General features: G+C 40.8%; 1 protein-coding gene across 1 annotated transcript in view; it reads left to right on the forward strand.

Annotated features, from left to right (window-relative positions):
* The window catches only part of HELZ (helicase with zinc finger), a 3,197,037-nt gene that overhangs the window by 1,389,837 nt on the left and 1,779,700 nt on the right, over window positions 1-27,500 (forward strand). The window lies entirely within an intron of this gene.

Below are 27,500 nucleotides of genomic sequence, written 5' to 3' on the forward strand. Positions count from 1 at the left end.
TGCACCTCCTTTTGGGAGTGCAGAAGGCTTGCCTTACTAGAGAAGACAGCAGTAGACAGTCTGTTACATGAAAAATGTCGTCCTTTGATTTTGCAGTGAGTTGTGTATTGTCTTTGACTGCCTATGCTAGTATTTGGTACTTTGCGATTGTTTGTGCAGTTACTTGTAAACATGATAAAGATATGCACACTTTAATAGACTCCTAGATTTGTCAGTACCCACCCTGTGTATAATGTATGTAATTATACACAGCCAAAACAAAAAATAATATCCCTAGAATTTGTAGTGTTTATTACTGAATAAATATGGATGAAAGCACTACCAAGTTTTTGATTAATCTCTTACTGCCTGCTACAGTACTTCATAGTTGTGTCTGTGTGGCGATATGTCTCTCTGTATATATACACACATACATGCATACTTGTCCACATTCACATGTAAGCGCGCGCACACACACACACACACACACACACACACACACACACACACACACACACACACACACACACAGTATCTCAACTCATTCAGAGTAATCTAAATTCTATCCTTTATTTTTCAAATCCTGGTACTTTGTCTGCCCAATAACAATACTTTGTTTCTGTCGCATAATTTCTTTATGTTCATTTATTTATTTATTTATTGACATTTGTTAACACCTTTCCAATTGCGTGCTGCATAGATAAATACTACTTTCTTTATCTCCAGCTGTTATCTGTGCATTCCTTAATTGTATATGTCAGAATCCATACCGGGCTATAATGTTCATCCACCCCTGGTTCATTTTTTTCCTCCACTGCACTTTTCTCTGTTTCTTTACTTCTGAATTTACATGAGATTGACTGCTGTTCCTCCTCTTCCTCTCCCTCAGTACTTTTTGCTATCCATTCTGTACAGCAGACAGACATTGGTAGAACAAGAGACTTTAACTGGTATGATGATTACTACTTTGATTTAATTGATTTTTAACTATTGAGTGTATTTACGCTTTGTCAGGTAATTGATTTTTATTCTAAAGTAAGCACCCAATAAAACAGTATGGTTCCTTATCGATGGGGTGATTTTTTAGTTTTGTGATTTGTTTTTACTTTGCCTGGAATGCTGCTGTTTTCTCTTTGAAGTAGACATTTTAGTAATGTAAAGACATTTTTTATAAGGTAAATAATTTTAAGTTCTGAATAAGGGTTTTATAAGGTTTTATAAAATCTTAAACTTTAATGGTATGAGTAGTTTCATTGTACTCATTTCTGTTAGTGGTGCTCCCTACTGTCTCCTAATCTGTTCAATCAAAATTAATTGAATGGAGTACTGTAGTAGGATGTCGTGCTGGCACCTCGGCGTTTCGTAAAAATCTACTGCCAATCATAAGCGGACCGGAGTTCTGCTATGGCGACCCCTTACCGGGAAAAAGCCGAAAGACAAACTACAACAACTGTAGTAGGACTACAAAATACTGTAGAATAAATGCCAATACTGCCTGGAAAAACACCCTAATGCTAAAAACTCTGAAACCAAGCCATCTGTTTAGTGTTAGGGTTAAGGATAATCTTATATTTAGCGTTATGGTTAGGTTTGGAGTTAGGTTTAGGCCTAGAGTTGAGGTTAGCACAGAAGATTAAGGATAGCGGGAGGGATTTAAGTAAATCAGGGCACACTTTATATTTAACCATACCTTTTTGATCACCACTTTAGTTACCTTGTCTTGATGATTCCCTCCATGGTTTTGTAACATTGTCAGCGTACTGGGGAAGTTGGATCTTGTACCCTTTCTGCAAAACATATTCTAGGGAAGTAAAGGACACATTCAGTATTTCCCTGTGCTTGAAAATGTTTGAAATGTGAGTGGTTAGTCTTTTAAGTTTGTGTCATCTCTGTGTGAAAATTTCTTAAGGTCTTTGACCTAGTGGTTGCCACCATCCTGACAATGCGCATTACCAGTCTGCATGCTAAGACAGTTCAAATTTACTTAAGAAATTCGGGGAGCCAAGCCACTGTTTCAGTAACTGTGGCTTTTTGATGCTTTCTCTTAACTCTAGCTTGTGTTCTGTGGTAGGTGTTAAGTGGGAAGGACATTTAAGGGAGCCTTCTGTCTCCTTCTGCTTTGCCATATTTTGGTGAAAATTGCATCAGACACCTGAATGGTGCATGCATATGTAGAGTTCTGCCCCTGCATATTGTTCTGAAGGAAATGGGTAGAAGGCTTGGGAGAAAGAGTGAATGACATTATGCAAAATGCTGCAGAAAGCTTGCTGAAGCAGATACAGCGTGGAAGCTTTGGAAATAGTAATTTGTGGAGGAGTTCTTATTTTATTTTTATTTAATGCATGGTCTGCTGCAGTAATTTTACAGTTTAACCAGTAGATTACATTTTCAACCCGTATCTGCCTAAAGTACTGCACTTAGTAGGAAAAATGGACATTTTCGAACCTCTTTAGTAAATCTCAAATTGTAAAATGAATCTACAAGCATCAATTGAAATAAAAAAAAACCTAACTGTAATAACATTTCCTATTAATATCGTGCTGTATACTTGTATCTTTTCTAAGAATTTTTATTCAGTCAAACATTATATACATTGCTTAATTCCCACCTAACCTTAAACCTCACTCCTCTTTCTGAACATTATTCTGCATATATTGTTTTATTTATTGTTTCTTTATTTATTATTGTTTGATGACCAGGGAAGTCTACTGAGCTTTGAAAGGCCCATTTTCAGTGGAGGCCCGGGGAGATGAGCTCCATGATACAGTTACAGTAACAAGACAAATTACAATTCAAAACGTCAAAATATTATCAATAGCAAGTTAGATCCATCATTTAGAGGACATTGTTCAAAGCAAGAGACATATAGTACATGTTACAGTACAACTTAGTGAATTTAGCATAAGTCAGTGTTAGAATAAAGTATAGGTCTAGTTGTGGTGAAAAATGTTTCTATAGACAGAGTGAACATAGTAGAGTATATACAGAGAATATGTTGGTAAATATAGAGGATGCAAGCGATGAGTGGTTTGTTGTGTGAATGATCAATTAAAAAGTGGGAACTCTCCATTATTTCTACAAAATGTTTGTTTTCCATTTTCTAAAAATCCCACCTCTAGTTCTTTTATCTTTTCTACAGTATCCAAAACTTGATGTTGGAAATAGATTTTGATTTCCATTTTCTAGCAATTGCTTTTTTTGACAGTCAATAACATTAAGCCTGTTAGGGCGGCCACGGTGGTGCAGTGGTTAGCAATGTCGCCTCACAGCAAGAGGTTCTCTGGTTTGATCCTCGGCTGGGGTGCCTTCTGTGCGGAGTCTGCATGTCCTCCCTGTGGTCGTGTGGGTTTCCTCCCCCATCCCAAAGACATGCTGCAGGTGGATTGGACACTCTAAATTGGCCCTAGGTGCAAGTGTATGTGTGTGTGTGCCTTCTGTGGAAGGTTGGGCGCCGGGCTGGCAACTTGACAATGTAAAACTCCACTGCCAATCATGAGCGGACAGGTGATCCGCTGTGGCGACCCCTAACCGGGAAAAGCTGAAAGAAGAAGAAGAACATTAAGCCTGTTAAGGCCTTACTTTGTCTAGGCAGTTCAGATCTTATAGCTTTTATCAGCATAATTCTGTAGTTAAAACCATTTGTTCCCACTATATTGCTGTCAGAGCTCTGTAGGGAATTTTTTAAATCTGTCATCTTGTTGCATTCTATAAAAAATGCTCTTAATTACCTCTCTCTTCCCTTCACACCTCCATTTGCTATTTACCCAATGAAGAAACAATATCTGAATTCTCCTTGGGGTATAAATGTACCCATGCAAACACGTGCATGCAACAATCTTAAACCTTTTGGCTGTTGTGTACTTGGGAACATTCCAAGTTACTTCCCATTGTTCCTTTATAAGTCACATTTCTGTTTTCTTTTCCCGATATTTAACCTCTGCTGATTGATTCATATTGTTATGTAGTATTTTATACGCCCTACTTATTGCCCTTTTTCTTTTTTTTTTTTTTAAAAAAAACAGCCTCTGTTCTGTACTAAAATAAATGCTCTACAGGAGCTAGTCTTTCACTTAGCACTCCCCTATCCCTTTCTCTTTGTCTCTACTCAGTTATCGATCCTTGATCGGGAATGCAATTTCTAACCTGCAGTCCAAATGTTTGCATAGCTTCATCCCACTTTCCTACCCTTCCCTATCCAGTTATATGCTCCCAATACCTTGGTTCCTGTGTCAGTTTCTTTCAGTAAACCCCAGTACCCCCTTGCTATATTTTTTTACTTTTACTACCTGATATACCTGTTGGTAAAACCTCCTTTCTCCATTCCAGCGCTAGCTCTGTTTGAATGCCATCTGCTAGTTTATAACTGTAAGTTCAAGTTGCAGTCTTGTCGCTTTTCATTGCTTGCTGTGTTTACCAGTGGATCATGTACGGTCTCTTCAGACCAAATTCTCCATTCTTATACTTCCAGGAAAGTTTCCAGTTAGCTTTGCCCGGAAACTGTAGAACTAATGGCAGCATCCATTCCACTGGTGCCCCACACCAGGCTCTACTTGAGAGAGCTTTGCAGGTCAGCCAGTTTCCATTGGCTTCAGATTTCAGACCCTTTGTTCACATCATTTCAGAATTTCTAAATGTGTCATCATAAGTGATAGTTGGAGAACATCAGTCTTGATGCAGTAAAACTCTTTCAGCTACCTATACCCATAATCTCTATCTCTGTGACCGTGTTTGCTCTAGAGTGGGTTATTACCTTGGTGGACATGTCAAGGTGTTTGGGCATTGTTTGAATCGAACATTCTGATCAGCTGTTAGAAATTAGTGCTGATTATCTTACACTTCTACTTCCAGGACTCCCTCCTTCAGGATGATATTTTCATCTACTCAGTTAACATGACAGTAGTTTGTTTTTTCAGCTAACAGGGGGCAGGAGCATGCTATTACTTAGCCAATAAGCTATGATGGTATATAATTTGGCCATTCAAGTCCATCCACTTTCAAGAGAGGACATTTATCTAGTGGACAGACTGAGTCATGGTTTCTTAATGATCAAAATGTGATTTCTCAGTTAAATGTCTCTGCAATTATTCTACTGGCTGGTAAGCCTAGCAATAACCTGTTTGCCAAGTGCAGTGGTTAATCTTCTCTCACCCCCCCCCCCACTTCATGTGGATTCCCATGGATATCCTAGTCCAAAAGTGCCCTCTTGACTCATTTACCATTTTGTTTTTCTGCTGCTGCTGCTATTTGTCTAGAAAGCTAATCTACACAAAGCAAAAAATCATTTTCTTAAGACTTTACTGGTCTCGGCAGATCTTATTCTCACTGTTACTACCACTACTGCCCTTGCTGGAGAAAATTTACATATCAGTGATCAGGCAGGCTTCATCCAGACATTTAGCCCCTTAGGCATATGACTTGGCCTCTTTTTGTCAATCCATTATGGCTGAATGGATTTAGTTATCGATGTGTTTATCTTTAAAGAAAGGCAGATTTTTTTTGCATGCTTTTTTACCATTTCTTCAGATTCCATCCTAGTTACAAAATTCAAGTAGAAGCAAAGGCTAGTTCCTTTTGCCCCTTGGTGGTCAAGAATGATTCTTGCACATCTTTGATGTTGGGGATACCTTCCTATTTCAAGCCAAGGAAAGTTACCCATGGCTGGTGTGATATCCATCACCATCTCAGATCCTGGCAACTGTTATGTAGACACTTTGCTGCAGTTAAACCTCCCTGTTGGGGTTTTAAGAGTTCATTGACACTTTTAGGAAACCTTCCATATGAGTGATGTACTCTGACTAGTGGAAGAGGTTTTTTCTTATAGACAGAGAGGTATTCTGTACCATCCCAGTTGATGAGCATGCAGGTGTGTGTGATTGATCTCTGGCAGCATAATGGTTTTGGTGTGATGTATTCTTCTGTTATGTGGCATATGTTAGCCTTTTCTACCTATTTTGATATTGTGTTAGGCAAGACTTTACCCAGCACTGACTAAAGAAGCAGCTTCTAAGATGGGTTCTGCATCCTTGTTGATCTTTGAAGACCCCCTTCCCTTGTAATTTGGATTTCAGAACTGAATTTAGTGACCCACCCTTTCTTCTTTTAATGCCACTGGTTTTCAAGTTCACCTTTTTATGAATTAAGTGATCTTTTTATTCTGTTTTCATTTTTTTTTCAAAATACATCTATAACGCACAGTTTAGCATTCCAATACAAATATAACTACATCCATAACTAAACGATTTCCAAAACATTCCAGAAGTTTTTTCATAAAGTAATTTAGAAAATAGTTATGTCCCTGAACTCACTTTCATTCTATGATGATATATAGATCTGACTATATAACTGTTACCCAGTAGACAACCTTCTGTCAGAGTACTGCTTTTTTCATAACCCAGATCTATTAATAGGTCTTAGATTCCTTCCATCACTTTGTTCCCTTTTTGTTCTTATTTCCAGTTTCTTTCTTGGTACTTTAGCTAAGCCTTCCTCATGACCAAATAAGCTTTCCATATCTCTCATGTGCTAGTTTTCTGTTCTGCTTCCACCACATCCATCTGCAGTTTCACCATTGCCTGAATTGTAGGGGTTTCAATAATGTTCCACTTTCTTGGTTATAAACATATTTTCAGACTATCTTTGCATCAGCTAAAATGCATTGCTCATGATCTGCCCCGCCAGTTCCAAAAAATATCCCAACACTTAAATCTGCTAACCACTACCATCCAATGTTAGTGCTCTCCACACTTGCCAAAATGCTTTTAAAGTTAGTATACAACCAGTTTACTGCCTACCTACAAAAATATCATCTGCTCTCCATTAAACATCATGGCTTCTGGTCAAGTAACATGACAGCACTCTGGACTATGATTGATATCCTTATCAACATGGATAGAGGCATTTTTTTTTTTTTTTTTTTACAGGAGCCATTTTTTATTAACCTAACCCAAACTTTTGTCACTTTTGATAATCAGCCATGTCATGCTCACACCTGCTTGACATAAGAGTCAGCTTACATGCCAAACAATGAGTTAGATCCTTCAGAGTTGAAATTGGTTCCTACCTCCCTTACATATAAGCACAGCTCACTGTGATGTACCACAAGACTCGGTACTTGCTCCACTCCTATTCTCCACATTTGTTAACAACCTACTGCTCAACTTCCCGCAGTTGCAACTCATTATTTTTGCCAACTACATGGTTATAAGTCAAGCTCCAGTTTCAGAACTATAGAATGTGAGCTTCTGCGTGACCCACTAAAACTTAACTGGTTTACAAATAAAAAAAGAACCTCACGCTCAACCCTGAGAACTTTGGGAACAACAAAAATCTTCCTAACTGAACCAGCATCCTCCTCATAAAAGACCAATCCAGTAATTCCATCAGGGCCACATCCCATTTCAATTACCTTGTCATGTGGTTGATTTAGTCACTTAACTTTCATCTGCACATCCGCAAACTTAGAACTAAAATCAACTGCCTCATTGTCTGGGCACAGAAGCTTTCTTAATTCCTCCCTCTAAATGCCAGCGCTACCATAGGTAAAAGAATGTTAATTGTGCAGCCAGAATGTGGTTCTATCTGTTTTTGCTCCTGCCTTCAACAGTAACACCACAGCTCATACACACTTTTTCCAACAGAATCTATTACTTCATAGCTAGCTCCACCCACTAGGATTATCATTGTATCCACACTTACCAAAGGTTCCGATGTTCCCCTTCACAGCCAGACTGACTATACTACTAGGCTTTCTCTTCTGCAGACAACCTGGTCAAAATGCTCCCCTTCCACCACCATGCTTGCCTCTACCCCCACTTATCTCAGTCATCTCACTTCAGGCACCTTCAGCAAAGCTCCACTGCTCAGACATCAGTTTTTCAGTACTTACAGCCAAACTCTGGCAATCCCTCCCACTGTAAATCAGAGACTACCACCTACATCAAAATTCAACCTCACTCCAAGCAATTTCTGTCCAAACAAAACACCTAAAAGTGCTGCAGAACAGGGCTTATCAATTAACTAGCACTGATAATATCCTCTAGCTGCCTGTTGTAACTCACTCTAATTTTACTTACTGGAAACCTGTTAAATTTCCATTATCCAACTAGAACTGTCATAGGTAGATACTAGGCTATCAGCCCTGGGGCCTATAGAAGGTTCCCTGGCTTTCGCCACCCAAGAAAATTATTTTCCTGTGCCTCTGTCGATCAGTGCTGCAGAAGTGATCCCCGGGGTGAATTTTCCATTTCCCATCTAGTCGTCAAGATTTTTCTTAGAGGGCCAACTAGGAGCTTTGCTTGACATGAGTGGGTAGTTTGTTCCAGAGTATGGGAAGTCTCTGGGACAGGAATCTATCCCTCCAGCATGTTCTGTTTATTGTGGTGACAAGGTTTAGGTCCTTAGAGCGTATGGTACAGAGATATTGTGATTTCTTTAAGTGTAACATGTCCAACAGCTCTGGGTTTGACATAGCTTTGTATGTTAGAGATTGCCTCTGAGTAGGCGATATGCGACGGAGTAGTGCTGGAGTTCATAGGTTGGTACTAGGCTATCAGCCGTAGGGCCTATACAAGCCTAGCCATAACGATTCCCTGGCTATTTCGTCCCACACTATTTACTTCCCTGGTCCCCTGTCTAGCATGGCGACTGACGTAATCCCTGGGGTGAATTTCCTTTCTCCCATCCAATCGTCAAGGTTCCATTTGAAGAGGGCCAAGGAAGTGCTCTGCTTGACATGTATGGGCAGTCTATTCCAGAGTCTGGGGAGTCTCTGGGTCAGGTACATATCCCTCCAGCATGTTTTGTTTATTGTGATGACAAGGTTTAGATCCCTGGAGTGTTTGGCTCTGAGGGATTGGGTTTTCTTTAAGTGTAGCCATGTCCAACAGCTCTGGGTTTGACATGGCCTTGTATGTTAAGCAGAGATTGCCTCTTGAGTAGACGATTTGTAACAGAGTATAGCTGGAGTTTTTTAAGGCGGTCAGCATAGGGCATCTGCTTTAGGCCTGTGATTCTTTTAGTGAGGTATTTCTGCGGCCTTTCCAGTTGTTGCAGATGTCTTGAGAGGTACATACCAAATGGGGCGTTGTGTTCTGTAATGGGTCTAATGAGGAGTGAGTACAGTGGGACAATGACCTCCTTTTTTCCTGGATGAAAAGCCCTTAGTGATGAGGTGTGCCACATAGAAGGATTTCCTAACTTTTGTGGCGATGTGGTTATTGAAGGTGAGACCACTGTCCACCTGTGTCCCTAAGTCTCTTATCACACTTTCGGTGTTTAGTGTACTGCCACCTATGTTGTATTTCACAGGTACATGTTTTTTTCCCAAAGGGGATAACTGTACATTTCTTGGCTTGAGCCCATGGCTCTGGCACCAAGCATCTGTTTCTGTAAGGCCCTTTTGTAGAGTATCCACATCATTTGGTGTTTCAATAATGGCTCCCAGTTTGCAGTCACCTTCGAACTTTGTTAGCCAGAGTCCCTTAGTGTTGGCCTGTACTTCAGAGAAGTAGATGCCAAACAAGAGCAGTTCCAGGACTGAACCCTGAGGCACTCCACTTCTCTGGAGCTGGATTTGTAGTCAGCTAATTTTACAGTGTGTTCTGTCAGTAAGCCAGTTGGCAACCCATCGAGTGACGTAGGGATTAATGCCCAGCTTAGTAAGTTTATCTATGATTCCAGAGTGGGGGATGGTGTCTGGCGAGGTCCAAATAGGCTGTGTGGACTGCCTTAGCCTCATCCACAGCTCTGGAGACTGATTCGAAGAAGTCAGTCAGGTTCAGGAGACAGGATCGCCCCTTCATGAACCCAAACTGGGTGGGGTCCAGGGTTTGAAGGTTGCCAATGTCTTTGTTTATAAGTTGCATGATAATACATTCCATGGCCTTGCAGATCAGGCTCGTCAGACTGATGGGGCGGTAGTTCCCGAGATCCAAGGTGGATCCCCCCTTGTGAAGTGGGATAACTGTAGCTGTGTGCCACTCACTGGGCATGAAGCCTGAGGTGAAGGTATGATTAACCATGACATTTAGGTGAGGTGCCAGTTCATTTTGTAGTTCACGTAGTACACAGCCCGGGATGTCATCTGGTCCCATGGATGTTGTATTCTTAGCTTTGGAGAGTGCGTTTTTTACTTGTGTGGCCATTATTACCGGAATTTGGCAGTCTTCCGGTATTGAGATGGGCCATTTAGGGGGGTGAGAGGGGGGTGAAGTTGGCACTGAATCGATCTGCTAGGATATTGGCAATATCCTTGGGATCAGTATATTTAATGCCATTCTGTTGTAGCTCAGAGCAGATCTGAGCATTGCCATTTATATTCTTGACATAGTTATAGAATGCCTTGTGGTTGTCTTTGGAATCTTTGGCAATTTTATTTTCGTAACTAGCTTTGGAGCTGGTAAGGGAATTTTTTGCATCGTGGGGTTTTCCTCTTTTCTGCAACAGTTTCTTCCTTTTGTTGTATTTTATTTTTATTTATTTTACATTTGTTAACCGGGATAGTCCAACTGGAACAGGTCCATTTTCAGTGGAGGCCCGGGGAGAAAAACTCCAGAGTTTACCAATAAGTGAAAAGAATACAATTCTTGCTAACAGCTACACATTACACTTTATATAATACAATGAGCAAACAGTAGTATAATTAATTATTAATAAAGGCCATACATCTTTTAATCCGGTTTGCATGACAGAAAAATGGCTACGTTACAGAAACATGGAGAGGAGTGCCAGTGGATAAAAGGTGGGTAGTTAGGTGATACATGGGCAGATCCAGGTTTTTCTAAGATGTGCTTTGAGTATTGATTTGAAGTGGGAGTTTGTGGATGTAATGGTTATGCTAGAGGGGAGAGTGTTCCAGTATTTAGCTATTTTGTAGGAGTATAGGGCTTTTTTATGGCAGGGGACCACCAGATTGGCTTCCTTTTTTTGGAGGAGAGCATCTTGGTTCTGTTTGGGATGGCACGATTCATGCATGAGTGGATGTGCTCGTACAGTGCCTTAGTGTAGGACTCGGCAGTCGAACTTTCAGTTCCTGTCTGCATGGGTGTCATGAGGTTTGTCACTTCTGCCTTGAGTAGCATGAAGTTGGCTTTGGAGAAGTTTTTCATGGAGGTTTCCTTACTGGGTAGTGGGGGTGGAATGTGGATGTTAAGGGTGATTAGCTTATGGTCTGACCTGACCAACGAGGGGGTAACCATAGGTATGGAGCATTGATTTCCCATGTTGGTAATTACCAGGTCTAGGATATTGGAGCTCCTGGTGGGACTATGGATTAGTTGCTCTAGGGCGTTGGAATTTATGAATTCCAAGAGCCGTTGGGCAAAGGTGTTGGTACATAAGTAGTTTTCCCAGTTAATGGCAGGGTAGTTGAAATCACCCAGTATTAGGGTGTTTGGTTGTATCTTAATATTCTCCAGTATGTTTAGAAAGGTGTAGTGAGAATCTTGGGGCATGGTGGGGGATCTTACCTAGTGTTAGTTGCACCTGGATAATTTCAGATGCATTGTGTTGGGCATCTAGCCTGGTGGTGTGAATAACCATGGTGAATATGGACACTCCTCCACCTTTAGTGTTTCGATCCTGGTTTGGTGGCTGAAAAGTGTGGTAAGAGTTGTAGCCTGGTATTGCAGGGGTGCACTGTGGAGCCTTGAACCAGGTCTCAGTTACGGCACAGATATCCATGTTCTCCATTTTTTGGAGTGCCTCGAGAGTGTGCATTTTCAGGTTTAGACTTCTAGCATTGAGTATCATTACCTTCAGATTTTGCATGCTTGTACTTGTTACGGTGGTGGTTTTGTCCTTTGAACTTTGCCTAAAAAAGGCACTACAGGAATGGCAAGAGCCTTAGCCAGTATCCGGAATCCCAGGGGTGGCAGGTGCAGGCCATCTCTGGCAAACCATCGTGGTCTGTCGACCATGTTGTCCCAGGCAGACAGATACTGGATCCCCTTAGAATGACACCAGAAGCTTAGCCAATTGCTGAAGTCAGTCATTTTGTCCTTGTACTGTGGTATCATTTTGGGCGATGGCAAGATGCTACTCAGGGCTAGGGTCATACCTGCCTGGGCTGCAAGATCCGAGAGCTCCTCCATGTCTCTCTCTCTCCATGTAGTCCAGGGGGGTACATCTCAGGTCATTCACACCAACATGGACAATGACAGAGTCGTATTTGTATTTGTTGTGGAGTGACCTGAGTGTGTGTTTTATGTGGAGGATCCTGGCACCCGACAGGCAGCTGACAAGTAACTTTCTCCTTGTTTAGCCTGGTGAGTGGGACATCCGTGTGCCTGACTATAGAGTCACCTATGACTAGTGTGTTGGGTACGTTGTTTTGCTTTATGGGCTGAGGTTGATTGGCACACTGATTTTGTAGGCCATGTGTTATTTGGGTAGTGTTTGGGGGGTGGTGGTTGTCTGTGTTTCAGCGTGGGAGGTCTCTGTTGTTTGGGCAAATTTTTATTGAGAGCCTCTGTGAATATGGGTTTGTGCTTTGGGTTTCTATGTGTGGGTTTTGAAGGACTATGTGTTAAGTGTGGTGTGGTGCAGGTGTTAACCTTCCCCTCGTGACTGTCTAGTCCAGTCTTGGCTGGAGAGAGCTTGGCTTCCAGTTTGGCTATACAAGTGCATCTCTCACAGGTTGTAATGTTGGGTGGTAGGAGGAGAGGCTTGTCAGTGTACATGAGGCAATTGCTACATTGCTTCAAGATGCCCAAATTCATCAGGTGGACAGGAGAAAACACCGGGACCTGATCCATGGACATGCCTGGATAGGTGCTTATTTATTTAAGTACTAAGAACTGTTTTCCTCTTGACAAGTGAGGAAAGTTGAGTGCTGTAGTAATTTGTAGTTTGTTTTGTGCTTACAACGAGTTCTGAGCAAGTGCTGAGGACAAGGAAACAGTTTTGAGTGCTGAAACTAAAAATAACTGGCTAGTTTTAGCACCAATCCCAAGAAGGGAAGCAGGTCACGGCCTGTTTGGTTGTCCACAGTCTTGTCCCAGATGATGCAAGGGTCTGCAGGCTTTTGTAGCCTTCTTCTGGTAGATGCTTTGAATAGCAGCCAGACCAATCAGGTATGTTAAGCACAGACACTCACACTCCAACAAGAAAGAGTCAGGAATCAATGCACTCTGCTCACCAGGGTCAGAATATAAGCAACAGAGTCTAAGCTGCCACCTATAAAGCAGTTATTAAGCTTTCTGGTGATCAGCAATCTCCAGGAAATAATGTAACTGCACTCCTCTCACCAGGAGAAAACAGAAGCACTAATCCCAAGATGACTACTGAGAGGCAGAATGTGGGCTCTGCAATAAGTGGTGGTCTTGCAATAGATGCTTAATGGTAAGATGAAAAAATGGTTTATCTTAAACAGTGCACTGTGCACTAGAGGAGTTAGATGTGAAAGTAGGTAACCTAAGTTTTACCTGTCTAAAAGGTAAGTTTTAGTAGAGAGTCACTATTTTTAAAACGGCAAGATAGATTGAAAGGGGATGGTCACTTTTGTATTCTGGTACTATGGAATACAGCAGGGATGGCCAATATGTTTAAATAGTTGAAAGGGAGTGAGTTCACAAAATGATAATTTCTCTCGCAACTTTATGTATGACTGTCAGTCATATGTTATACTATGTTTTATAGTTATATTTTCTGTACCTCGTGGATAAGCTTCTTCTGAATGCTGGAATTTCTGGATAGTGTGTGATCTTTTTGACTTCAGGTGCAGTGTTGTCACTGTAAATAGCATTCTGGACTGAGTTTAAAATTGGTCAATATATCAGTGCTGTACAGTAGTTAACAAGTTTAAATAAGTAAGTAAATGTACCTTCATATCCCAGGAAGTAGACCACCTTGGTTACTTCTTTTAGTCTCTCAAACACTACATCTACTTATTGTTGCAACCGTATCCTGAATTGTAGGTGTAAACATCCCCAAAATGTGTCTCATATCTTTTGATTGTGTCACTAAACACCTGCAGCCATTCTTTAACTATATCAACAAGACATTTTATCTTGCCTGTTAGGAATGTGAGCATATTTTAATTAGCACTTCCAACCAGATATTGTAAATATGTGGGAACAGTTGCATATCTCACCCTTTCTACAACTTCCATCCATTTCTTCCCTATTATACTTAGTCCACTCAATCTTTCCTACGTTCATTTGGTCTACCTTAAGGGCTTCTAGTGCTTTGTATAATCTAGACCCCACACCCTCTGAGACTTTCTTTTTTGAAGCTTACCATCCGCTTGGGTAGTTCTAGAACATCTGACTTAAACTTTTTATACCACTTAAAATTATTTCCCTAACTTGCTATGATACTGCAGTGCCACTGTTTGCTTTTCACGTTCCAAGTAGCCTACACCTTTTCCCATTCTATGACTTTCCTGTTTTGTATGATTTAATTCCTATATGTTTTGCCTGCTTTTGGCCATCAGTACCAGAAGACTGTCCATTAGCATCCTTCATATAACTCTCCAGTAGGATTTTGCTACTTCCACCCATCCTTTAAACCCCCTCCATGGTAAACCGTTATTTATATGTTATCTGGATTGCTTCAAAAATAGGATTTTCTAAGCTTTTACCATTACTGCCCCCCCATTATTTACTTCCATAAAATTAGTGTCTGCTTGTAAACTAGACTTTTTTGCCTGATCATCATTTTCCACTCATCTCTGTGAAGAACCTCTTGACATCTCATAATTAGTATAGTTTGGACTCCCTCATATATTCCTTACATCAGGCACCCCCTGGTTCCCTCATCTCCTTCAGCATTGTTACCTCTTCTTGTATTATCTTTGGTCCTTGCCCTTCCTTTAGGAAATTACTCATTTCCTGTTTCAACTTATTTTTTTAAGAATCCATCCTCTGAAAGCCAGTAAAATAACTGTCATAGATGTAACATCTGAGGGAAGACATAAAGCTAAAGGGTCTGTACCCTCAATTGGAATTCTAATCCTTGCAGTTTCATGCCTTTTTACGTTATTCATTGCATTAGCATATGAATATCCAAGTCCTTTACTGTCTTTTATTCATACATCCAAATATCTTCTTGTCCCATAACTTTGAATCTGTTGATGTCCTTTTCATTTATTCCTCAGCTGATGGGTTTGGATCAGAGATTGCTCCAACTTGGCCACTTCTACCAGATCCTCTGATCTAAAACATTGAAGCTCTTCTCTTTACCCACAGTGCCCTACCAGCCTAACATACCCCATATCTCATTTGACTCCATTCAGCTTCAGAAGCGCGAATCCTGAAGCCCTTGAGCTTTGGGAATTGTCTCAAAAATAGTCATATGAGTTTACTTTATTAAAAAAAAAGGAAAAAAAAAACTATCCCTACCTTAATTTCATTTTCTCCTACTTCCCTTGCTTTTTTGCGTGGTTCTCTAGCTGTTTTCTTCTTTTAGCAGCTACCGTTTTTGTCTGTACTTCTCCACAGTACCATTGTTGGTACGTTGTTATTTAAATTTTTTTCTTACTTTTAAGTATTCCTTACACTACAGTTGTTGATTGATCTTTTTTCCAGCTTTCTACCTTTTAAACAACAACAAAAAAGTAGCTTTAAGTTGGTTCCTCTTTTTCATAATTTCTTTTGACTGTGGACTTAGCTTAGATGAGTATGGCTAACAAGCTTACCGGTTTTAAAAAAATGCATCACCTGTGGGCATAAAATCCCAAACTCGGATGCCTACAGGGAATGCGCATAATGTTTAGGACCCTCTCATTTAGATGAGGACTGCTGTTTTCTCAGGGTTCAATTCCACAGCCCTCACTGACTGTAGAAACAATGTGGTGTTGAAGGGGCTTCTGTCTTCTGCTTCCATAGCTGAGGCTCAAACCTTGCTAAGAAATTGGACAAGGGACAGCCTGACTCTACTCCCAAAGATAAAGACTTTCACAGGAGGTCACCGGATCGCACATCCACATTGCCAGCAACTAAGATGTGTGAAAAATTGGATCTGACTGGTTTTAAATCTAAATCACTAGTAACATGTAAAAAAATAAAAATAAAAAAAATTCCAAACTGTGAAATTGGTCACGCTACTTTGTAAAATAAAAGACCAAACTACTGAACGCTTTCACCAAATAACACTCTGGCTTCATCAGAGTAGTCTGAAGTAATTGTAAATTGTTTTACATAATAATCAGTACATCACAGACTACCAGTCTAAAAGCATTTGTACACTTGTCATACATACATTTCCTTAAATATGCCATAACTTGTTCAGCACATAAAAATGTTGGAAAAACCTTAAAATTGTCTATTCTTCTGCAAGCTATGTTCTAAATTTAATAGCTAAAAACAGCACTTGTTACAACAAGAAGGGAAAACTTTTAACCATCTTATTGTCCCATAACCAGGAATCACAATAATAATCATATGCTGAGTGAACTCCAGTTACATCACTTTTGCCCTTTGTTTTAGTATTGACATCAAAGAAATACTATAATTTAAACCGGGTGGAAGCATTTAATTGAGCCTCAGTTGCCACTTAAATTCTTTGGCATCAACTTCCAGTTTGTCATCACCCTCTTTCATTCGAGTAGACCCTGTTAATAACAAATTAAATGCAATTTTTAAAATTGGTGCATTTGGTGCTGTGCAAGTAAAGGGCATTATGCAAATTCCTATTTTTAATTGCCCTCATGTGCTCTGCTATCCTTTCTCAAAGTCTGCATATGGTTTTACCCATGTAAAAGCCATAGCAGGCTGTGCAGGTTGCTATGTTATGCTAGCATCGTGGTGTTACAATTGCATCTTCCAGGACAAGCTAGGGCATAATCATAATTCTGCATCCAAACATATGGTCCATCATTTATAAATCTGCAATATCTGCATGCACCACACTTGTACATTAAAGAATTATGATGCTTTCAGTGACTATTGTAACCTTTTAAGATGTTTTTAATATTCTTCCCCCTACTATACACAACTCTGGGCTTGTTTCCCAGTTTTCCTTTTGTGTTCGGGTCTCAACTGTTCCAACTTTTGTTAACAGCAGAAACCAAATGGGGGGCCAAGTTATATCTCAGAATAAGAATACAATGTTTTTGATGATCTTTCTGAATGCGTCCACCCATTGCTTGCTCTCAAAATAGGAATAAAGGAAGTTTCCCTTTTCTTCATAATCTCCTTTCTGGTATTCAGTAGCAAATTAAGTGGGTATCCCCTTTCTAAATTAAAGGGGAAATTAGAGGTTTCATTATCCAAGAAACTGTTGTATAATTTAATTTTAGTCATAAATTCCAAAGGGAACACTTACTGCTCTTCCCAGTGGAGGAGAACAAAATTTGCGAAAACTGGGCCACATTTTGCCCCCACCGCCACACCGGTCTTCTGGTGAAATAGTTCTTCAAAACTTAGGAAATTGTAAGTACAATGTTCATACGTTCTACTAAAAGGTTGGTTCTTGGATGATGTACTCATCCTGTGGAAGGGAAATGAAACTGAAGCCATTGACTTTAAGTACTTGAACAGTGCAACCCCTTTCCTTAGGTTTACTAGTTCCTGGCACACCTGTGAGATAGATTTTTTACATATACACTTGAATAAAACAACTGAAGGCCTAAATAGTAACATCTACAGGAAAGAAACGTAGTCAAATTCTTTGTTACATTTTAAAAGTATCACCCGTTACACCAGAGGAAGAGTAGTGTAAAAGAACAGATGGTGAGAGTATCCCAGTTAGTGATAATGAAACCTTTAAGAATGAGATGTACAAGTTGATTGGTATGCTTTTAGAAAGAGGATACCCACTTAATTTGCTACGGAGTACCAGAAAGGAGGTGTTGAAGCAAAGGGAAGCTTCCTTTATTCCTATTTTGAGTGCAAGCAACGGGTTGACACATCCAGAAAGAACATCAAAAACATCTGATGTTCTTATTCTGAGATATAACTTGGCCCCCCAGTTTGTTTCCCCTGTTAACAAAAGTTGGGACAGTTGTTTAGACCCGAACACAAAAGGAAAATTGGGAAACAAGCCCAGAGTTGTGTATAGTAAGGGGAAGAATATTAAAAACATATTAGGTTACAATAGTCACAGAAAGCATCATAATTCTATAATGTACAAGTGGGGCGCATGCAGATATTGCAGATTTATAAATTATGGACCATATGTTTGTCTGCAGAATTATGATTATGCCCTAGCTTGTCCTGGAAGATGCACTTGTAACACCATGATGCTAGTATAAATAGCAACCTGCACAACCTGCTATGGCTTTTACACGGGTAAAACCATACGTAGACTTTGAGAAAGGATAGCAGAGCACATGAGGGCAATGAAAAATAGGAATCTGCAAAATGGCCTTTACTTGCACAGCACCAAATGCACCAATTTTAAAAAATTAATTTTCTTTGTTATTGACAGGGTCTGCCCAAATGAAAGAAGGGGGGGGGGTGATAAACTGGAAGTTGATGCCAAAGAATTTAAGTGGCAGTTGAGGCTCAACACAGTGTGTCCACCAGGTTTAAATGATGGTATTTCTTTGATGCCAATACTAAAACAAAGGGCAAAAGTGATGAGTTCACTCAGCGTACGATTCTTGTTGTGATTCCTGGTTATGGGACAATAAGATGGTTAAAAGTTTTCCCTTCTTGTTGTAACAAATGCTGTTTTTAGCTATTAGATTTATAACAAAGCTTGGGCGGCCGCGTTGGTGCAACGGTTAGTGTTGTCGCCTCACAGCAAGAGGTTCTCCGGTTCAATCCTCGGCTGTGGTGCCTTCTGTGCGGAGTCTGCATGTCCTCCCTGTGGTTGCGTGGGTTTCCTCCGGGTGCTCCGGTTTCCTCCCACATCCCAAAGACATGTTGTAGGTGGATTGGACACTCTAAATTGGCCCTAGGCATGAGTGTGTGTGCGCCTTCTGTGGAAGGTTGGGCACTGGGCTGGCAACTCAGTACTGTAAAGCTCCACTGCCAAGCATGAGCGGACAGGTGATCTGCTATGGTGACCCCTAACCGGGAAAAGCCGAAAGAAGAAGATTTATAACAAAGCTTACAAAAGAATTGTTAACAATTTTAAGGTTTTTCAAACATTTTTATGTGATGTATAAGTTTTAGCGTATTTAAGGAAATGACGTATGTATGACAAGTGTACAAATGTTTTTGACTGGTAGCCTGTGATGCATTGAACACTACTTAAAACAGTTTACAATTACTTCAAACTACTCTGATGAAGCCATAGTGTTGTTTTACAAATAAAGTGGAGTGACCGATTTTACAGTTTGGAATTTTTTTTTTTTTTGGTCATCAGTTTGGCCCTTGTGGACCATTTGTGTGTTAAATCTAAATCACCCTGGATCCAAACACCTCTTCTCCTACCGGATCAAGTGACTTCTTGGCTCCCTTCACCTTTCCTGGTGGGGACCCCCCCCCCCCCCCAGACATTCAAGACCTTTATCCTCCACATCTTCTCTCAGGCCTTCCAGACGTTTATTCAAGGCTGATGTGGATAGGATGATGCAATTTCTCAAAGCTCAGATGCAGATTGTGGTACTTTGGCTCCGACTCCCACAGGATCCATGAGCTGACCTTTGTCTACTTCCCCATTGGTCTCTCCTTCTCTGATCTGACCCACTGTTCTGGAGCCCTTGGATCCAAGACCCCTGGGAGTGTGACCTCACTGGATTTGAAGACTCTGTTCTTCCTAGTCCGGTAACTTTCCTGAGGTGCCCAGCCCTGAGCCCTTTCCAGCCAGAGGACACTTGGAGCTGAAGCATCAGTGCTGGATCAGGGGGTGGGGGTGGGCTAGGTTTGACTCCAAAACTTATGTGAGCTGTGTCTGACTTTCAAGGATTCAGAAATAGACAGCTTGGGTCTGACTCTTTCCGCAGGTGGAGAGCTTGTAGGGTTCCAGGAACTGACTGTTCACAAATTAATGGCTCCTTTACCATTGACTTGGGTTTCCCTGCAGATGCTGTGCCTTTGAGGTTGTGAAGACGGCCTTCTCTTTATCTAGAGATAGGACATCCTTGCCCTTCTTGGATCAGCAACTATTCCTCCTTCGGTTCACAGCTCTGAGCCTCTTTCATCCATTCCACTGAGACAGCCAGCCGGTTCCAGTATTCAGTTGGTCTTTTAGGACATCTTCAGGTCTTCTCATACTTATCCAGACAACCCCATTGATGAGGTCCCTCGGAAGAGAATGTGTAAAAGGAGACCCCTAGATTTCTGTCAGGAATCTCTGAGAACACTGATTTTGATGAAGGGGAGGAGTACCCGAGGTCTTCACCAGAAGATGTCTCATTTAGAGACATTCTAGAGCTTTTAAAACAGAAAGGTGGTTGATTTTCCAATACCCCTTCACAGTAGGAATTGGCATTCCTAGAGGCTTTCAGGTCTGGCCTGGTTACTTTATGGGTGACTCCCCTGGCTGACAGTCTCATAGAGCTTGGTTTTCACCAGGCGTGGAAGGAATTGGATACTGTGGAACCGATCCCCAGACATTCTGACAAAATTTTAACTCCTTCCAAGGACAGTGCATGCTGGAGCATGATGCTGTGGTTATGGTGGCAGTCACCAAAAAAGAACTTATGAAACACTGCTATTCTGTCTTCCCCCCCTAACAGGGAGTCCAGGGCTTTGGACAGATTTGGTAAGCACGTGTACACTTCAGCGATCCTTGTATTACCTGGCACATTTCACAAAATTGCAAAGAGGTTTGCCTAAAGAAATTTCCGAATCTCTTTCTGGGTCCATGCCTGCTGAGAACCAAAATAGTCTCCTTGCAACTGTCCACCTTGCAGTTGATTTCTAATACATCCATGATGCTGATCACCCATGCAGCAGAAGGTACCTCATGGGCAAGTAGGTTCAGGCATAGCCATTAGCAGACATGCGTGGATGCAACTGTGTGATTTTTGCAGAATCCTTTTTAAGTCTTAGTTCATCACTGCTTCCTTTGATTGCTCTTCCTTATTTGGCCCCAAGATAAAGAACATGCTGTCCAGATGTGAGCAAGTGGGAAAGATCCTGTCTGCCATGGTCATACATTTTTCTACTCATCAAAGACCTTTCCCTATGAATCAATGGAGAGATAGAAAAATGTGGTTTCATAAAACCCAGGGTCCTTTTCACGTCTCATATGGAGATAGTTCCCCCAGGAGCAGAGGGGAGAAAAACTGAAGACACTGTCCTGCAGCAGAGGTGGCCTGTAAAACCAGGACTTCAAGGGCTCCTCCACAGAGAAGACCTACCAGCACTTCTGAAAAGACGCCTGACTGCTACCTCTGAAAGCAGTCAGGGGGATTTATCTCTCCACCAAAGAGCCTGGCTGTCTATAACAAAAGATGCCTGGATGCAGAGATTTGTATCCAGTTGTTGTACCATAGCATTTTTCCAAATTGCCCCTACAAGAATGAAAATAATCCTTGATGTTCCATGATGGTCCATCCAATCAGAGAGAAGCAGCAGCATTAGAAATAGAAGAGCTGCTGTAAAAAGAGTTATCCAGATGGACCCCCCCCCAGACCAGAGAAGATCCAGGACCTATTCAGGTTTCTTCTTGGTGCCAAAAAAGACAGGGGACTTGAGCCCAGTTCTGGATCTCAGCAAATTAAATCAGTTTTTGCAATATTCAAGGTTTCGAGTGGTCATAGTTGAGTCCATTCTGCCTCTGCTGTGAAAGGATGAGTGGATGTGCTCTGTAGATCTTCAGAGTGCATACTATCACATCAAAATGAACAGGCAGTCCAGAAGATATCTGCAGTTCCAGCTGAGAGCCAGTCATTACCAGTTCAGAGCACTGCCCTTTTGTCTCACCACAGCACCCAGGGTGTTTACAAAATGCATGGCAGTGATAGCAGCTCACTTGTGACTGCTGGGATTCTGAGTGTTTCCATACCTAGTTGACTGGCTACTAACTACTCCAACCAGGCATCTACTCTGTAGGCAAGGGACTACTTCCTTCAGTTGTGTCTCCATCTAGGAATGACAGTCAGTTACAGCAAGTCATACCTCTGCATTGTCTGGAATTCTTAGTTGCTCATCTGGACTCAGTCAGTTAGATAGCCTCTCTTCCCTCAACACGAATACAGAAACTGAGGACTCAAATCAAAAAAGTAATTCAAAGTTCTCTACTGACCCAGTTAATCTTGCAAACCCTGGGTTCAGTGGCAGCGGCTATCACTTTCATTATTCCTCTGGCCAGATTCCACATGTGAATTCTTAAGTGGACACTTTCAGTCCAGTGGTTCATTCTTCTACATTTGTTGAATGCTACAGTCAAGATTACACAACCATGCAAAAGATATCTTCTTTGGTGGATTTATTCAACCCAGCTCTGTGCAGTTTGTCTGTTCTTCCCCTGCCCACAGCCATGGTAACCATGAACTCCTTTCAGCTGGGGTGGATAGGGGCACTACTTGGGAAGGACAGTCCAAGTTACGTAGCCCTCAGAGGAGGCCAAGATGCTCATCAATGTCCTGGAGATGAATGCTGGCCTTTAAAGATGTTCTCCGATCTGGCACAGTTGCCATTCAGATGGAACAATAAGTTAGTGGTCTGGTACGTCACCAAGTGGGGGAACCAGATCTTACCCTCTTTGCTGAGAAGCAGTGAGATTGTTGGTATGGGTGATCTCTTCTGATTGCTTTCTGATAGCAATGCACATTCTGGGAAAATATAAAATTATTGCAGACAGACTAAGCAGGTCCTTTCTTGATGCCTCACGAGTGGTCTCTCAATGTCAAGGTGGTGGAGAGAATTTTCCGTTGATAGGGCCAGCAATGTTGCAACCTTTTTGCTTCTCCTGTCAGCAAGTGCTGCATGTTTTTTGCCTTGATCCCCCCCAGTGGGGGAGTCGCTGAGAGATGTTGTAGTCCATGATTTGGCCCTCCAGTCTTCTTTGTTTACCTACCTTTCCCTTTCATTCACAGTTTCTACAGAAAGCATTCCAGTGGAAGAGCACAGTTATTCTCATTGGGCCATTCTGGCCTTGTCATGTCTGGTTCACCTTCCTCTGGCCTCATCTTCTGCATCCACCCTGGATTCTGGATCCCACTCCAGTCCTCCTGTCTGACCTGACAGGTATGACTCATCCGGACTTAGCAGGCCTCAAACTGACCGAATGGTTTCTCCAATTCCATTGATAGTTAAGAGGTCCTGGCTTACTTCCCTGGTGCATATCTTGTTTTCTTTTCAAAAAGCCTTTTAGGAGGATTTACAAAAGTAAATGGAAGACATTCATTTTTTCTGTGCCCTTAGTGAGGACCTGGACCCTTTTTCTGCACTAGTGCCATCTGTCCTTGAATATTTAGCTTATATTTTCAATGAACATGCTAGTTTTTCTATTAAAATTAATTTGGTTGCTATTTCTAATTTCCACCTGGGAGAGAATAACTTTGCCTTATGCTTCACACAGTTTAGAAGAAGCTTTCTGAAGGGAGACATTTCACTTGGACCCCTGTAAAAGGATCCTGCTTCTCCTTGGGATTTAACTATAATGATTCAGGTCTTGAAATAACTTCCCTTTAAACCTTCAGCCAAAGCAGAACTTACATTTTTGTTCTGGAAAAACATTTTTCTGGTTGCTGTTACATCAGCTAGACAAGTGTCCGAACTCCAAGCTTTATCGTGTAAGCAGCCTTACTTGGTTATCCTTGCAAACAAATCCCTCCTTTCTGCCCAAGGTAACTTCTGAGTACAATGTAAACCAAGCCATTAGTCTACCAGTTTGCTTTCCTAACTTTTCAAATAAGGGAGAGTATATGTTACACCTTTTGGATGCACAGCTGTTTCTTTCATATTCTGCTAACAGATTGGGCAAACAGTTATCCAAAGTTACACTGGCTGAATGGTTAACTGAATGTATCTTCTTTGTTTATGGTAAAAAATGTTTATCCTTGCCCAAGCCTCCTAGCGCTCATTCCATGAGGTCTGTGGCAGTTTCTTCAGCCTTCTGTTCAAGGGATTCCTTAGATGACATTTGTACAGCTGCAGCTTGGACTAATTCTTGTACCTTTATTGCTCATTACAAATTGGATTTGATCTCCAGGAACAGAACAGCCATTGGCTCTGCAGTACTCTGGAATATGACTCTGTCCCATCAGTTGAGGAAGGAATGGTTATGTATACACCATAACATTCCATCTGTGTTGTCCATATTCATTTTTCCTCAACTTCCGCCCACCTGCCCCATCCTTTGCTTCTGGAAAGAGCTAAGAGTTCTGTCGTGCACCTTTCTTCCTTGCTTGATCTCTAACTCCTTTTTATTATTGTCTCTTTATTAACTTCTTTAAGATGTGGTCCCTTTATATCTAAGGGCAGCAGATTTTATCTGAGAGATATTAGGTTGGCAGAGCATTATGGATAAAGGGAGGAGTTTGGGAGTCCTTGGATCCAATGATCTGGTAGAAGCAGACTAGTCTGAATTGAGTATCTGATCCGAAACCATCAAATGAGGAGGAATGAAAGTAGGCAATACAGATGAAACATTATGGTGAGTACATAACTTTTTTTTTTCTCCTTGTATCACAGCCTTTAAGCTGACCCTGTTAGCATGCAGATGATATAATGTATTCTAATGTCTGTTAGATTCAGCCACCATCACCACCAGTGAGCAGGAGTTAGAGGAATAGAGCTGTGCCCATCTGGGATTCCAGAAGTGGAAATTTCAACAGTTTAGCTCTGCTAAGAGCATTCTACTTATAGGCCAACTGTTTGTGAAGCATATATATTTTTAATTTAGTATAATTTGTTGTGTCTATGCTTCTATCATGTTTGTCCTCTTGCAGGCTTAAGATTAGGTCACAGAATTTTTTAATATGCCTTTTTTTGCATGTCTTTTTTACATAGTGAAAGACCATAGCAGTGCTTTAAGTAGGCAGAAATACCCACACACTCTTTGGATTTTATTTTCTTGAGTTTGTGACATCATGTAATGAGATCCATGGTATTACATTTTTTTAAGTTATTCTAAATGCACCAAAGTGAATGTTAGGCAACATATTTTATTAAATCCCAGCATGCTGCATAAGTGTACTGTAGCTTAATTCAGATTGTGCATAAAACTTGTTTATGATACTTGATTATTTGCTGCTGTTCAGTTTTATGTGCAACACATGATGTTGTATGACCATGATGCTGTCAGGGCTGGGAGAAGATTCTTTGGAGGACAAGTAATTGAAAGCCATGGTGAATGAAAACATGTGCAAACTGTATTTTATAGGGTTAGAAAAGTCATGTTTTGTGGAGAGGCAGGACCCTCCACCACCATCAGTTTAGGTGTTTTTTCCTCATCACCCCAAAGATTTGTTTTCAGTTTGTGACACTGCATGTCTGGGCAAAAGTAGTGTCTTGATTGTCCTGACTTGGATGTTCAGTTCTTATTTCATCCAAGTGACCATCTGTTCTCAATTGTTTTTGAATGTGGTTGTGGTCATCATAAGCATAGGGCAGTAATGCTGAAGTTACCATGCTTATTTACATAGAACTTTACTTTGTATGCTGTTTTCTCTAACTTCCTCCAAGTAGCTACACCCTAGAAGAGGCCAGAGGTTGTACAGCCTTGCTGTGCATTACTTGATAGATTATATAAACATCAGATGTGCTTGGATGAGATATGAATGCATTGCTCAGTATGTAAACGCTGACATGCATTAGCTGACCTGGAGAGCTTCTCAAGATGAACTGATGTTTATTTTACCTTTTACTCACGTTTCAACACTGTTGTGCACATCCCAGTGAAACCAGACCACTGTGCTAGTTGAATTTAGTTTTATCTGTAATTTTATCTCATGCAGCACTGCAATTTATATGCTTTTAGAATTGCTTGCTGTCATAAGGAAGTTAGGTGGTGTTTCTGCTTGGATGCTACAGTTGTTGCATTGAGGCCTTTCATTATGTTGTGAGAGATAATGTATATATATTTGCGATAGTTTTTCTGAAGATCATTCGTAAAGTAGTGGCATACCTTCAGGGCTAATGTTGCTGTCAGCCAAGTACTCTGATAGTCTGTATAACGTGAGTCTTTAAACTTTGCAATTTAAAAAAATACATTATACTAAAAATGACATGGTTTGTGCACTATTTGCACTGTGCTGTGGGACAAAGGCTATTTAACTAGCTTGATTTTGTGTGTGTGTGTGTATGTATGTATATGTGTGTGTGTGTGTGTGTGTGTGTGTGTATATATATATATATATATATATATATATATATATATATATATATATATTTTTTTTTTAATTTATTTGACATTTGTTTGCCGGGGTGGTCTGACTAGGTCTGCAGAACCCGTTCTCAGCAGAGGCCCGGGGAGAAAAGCTTCTCATACAGTACAATACAAATATAGTATAATCCAATACAATAAAAATTCCATTTGAAATACTATACAAAAAATAAGTTGAAAGAACAAACTGTTACAAGATGTTGCAGTATTTTACTACACATCTCGACAATTCTATACATTTAAAACATTACAGACAATAATAGCCACTCTCACCATACATGATGTAGATAGTGTCCAACAAAATAGTATGTAGGTAGTGCAGTGTGTGACATTGACTTTTATAGTACATGCAAAATAGAATGTTAGTTTCAGTTAGGAAAATGGCAGTCAGAAAGTTAGTGATGCAGATAGACAGTGAGAGAGAGTTGAGAAGAATAGAGGCAGTAAAGCCTGAGCAGTAGCTTAAGGATCTGATAATAGAAGTAGAGAAGGAGTTAGAAGACCCTTAGGATATTGCAGTCTGTGAGGGATTGAAATGTGACAGAAGAAGACGACCTTAGCATTAGGCAGGCTTTATGCAGGAGCAGAGCCTTATATTTTTTGAGATGATTTTTTTAAAGAGGCTTTGAAATGGGTTAGTCCAGGCATATAGACCTGGTAGCCAGAGGTAGTGGATTCCGAAGTATAGAGACAGAGTATGAATACAGAGAGTGACCAGGTTTTCTTGTGGGTTTTGAGATAGCTAAGAGATTTTTGTTTTCTGATCGTAGGGATTGATTTGGTGTGTAAGGTGTGACTAGATTCACTAGTGCAGGGGAGGCAGTAAGCTTGAAAATAAGGTTGTGCAAGGTGGATAGCTGAAGAATAAAGGCAAGTTGGTTGGGGAGTTCACGCCAGTTTAATTCTAGAAGTGGTTTACGGGGGGGGGGGGGGTGATATTTAGAGTTGGTGGCAAACTTTGCAACTTTGTTGTAGCACTGTTCCAACTTAACTTAGGGTAGAATTTTGTAAGTTAGTTAAGATAGGGGCACTGTAAAGAAAGGAGGGAAGTAAAAATGTTTTTGCAATGGTGATTTTGGTTGCTGCAGTAAAGAAATGTTTGTTTCTATAAGAGTCCCAGTTTTTGATGAGTTTCCTTTATATTTTGCTATATATGGGGGTCAAATGAAAGTTTGTCAATGACAACACCTAGAAGTTTGGTTTCCTGCACTATTTCTATGACCGTGTTGTCAGGTGCAAGGATGTTGAAATGAACAGTGAGAGGGGAGGTATTTTTGGGATGAAACCGTACTAATTTTGTCGTCTTTGGATTAAGAAAGAGTTGGGTATTTCTTAGCCAAGATTCGACTGGAGTA

Source organism: Protopterus annectens, chromosome 10.part0 (genome assembly GCF_019279795.1).
Source record: "Protopterus annectens isolate FY-2018-M chromosome 10.part0, PAN1.0, whole genome shotgun sequence".
Lineage (NCBI taxonomy): Eukaryota > Metazoa > Chordata > Ceratodontiformes > Protopteridae > Protopterus > Protopterus annectens.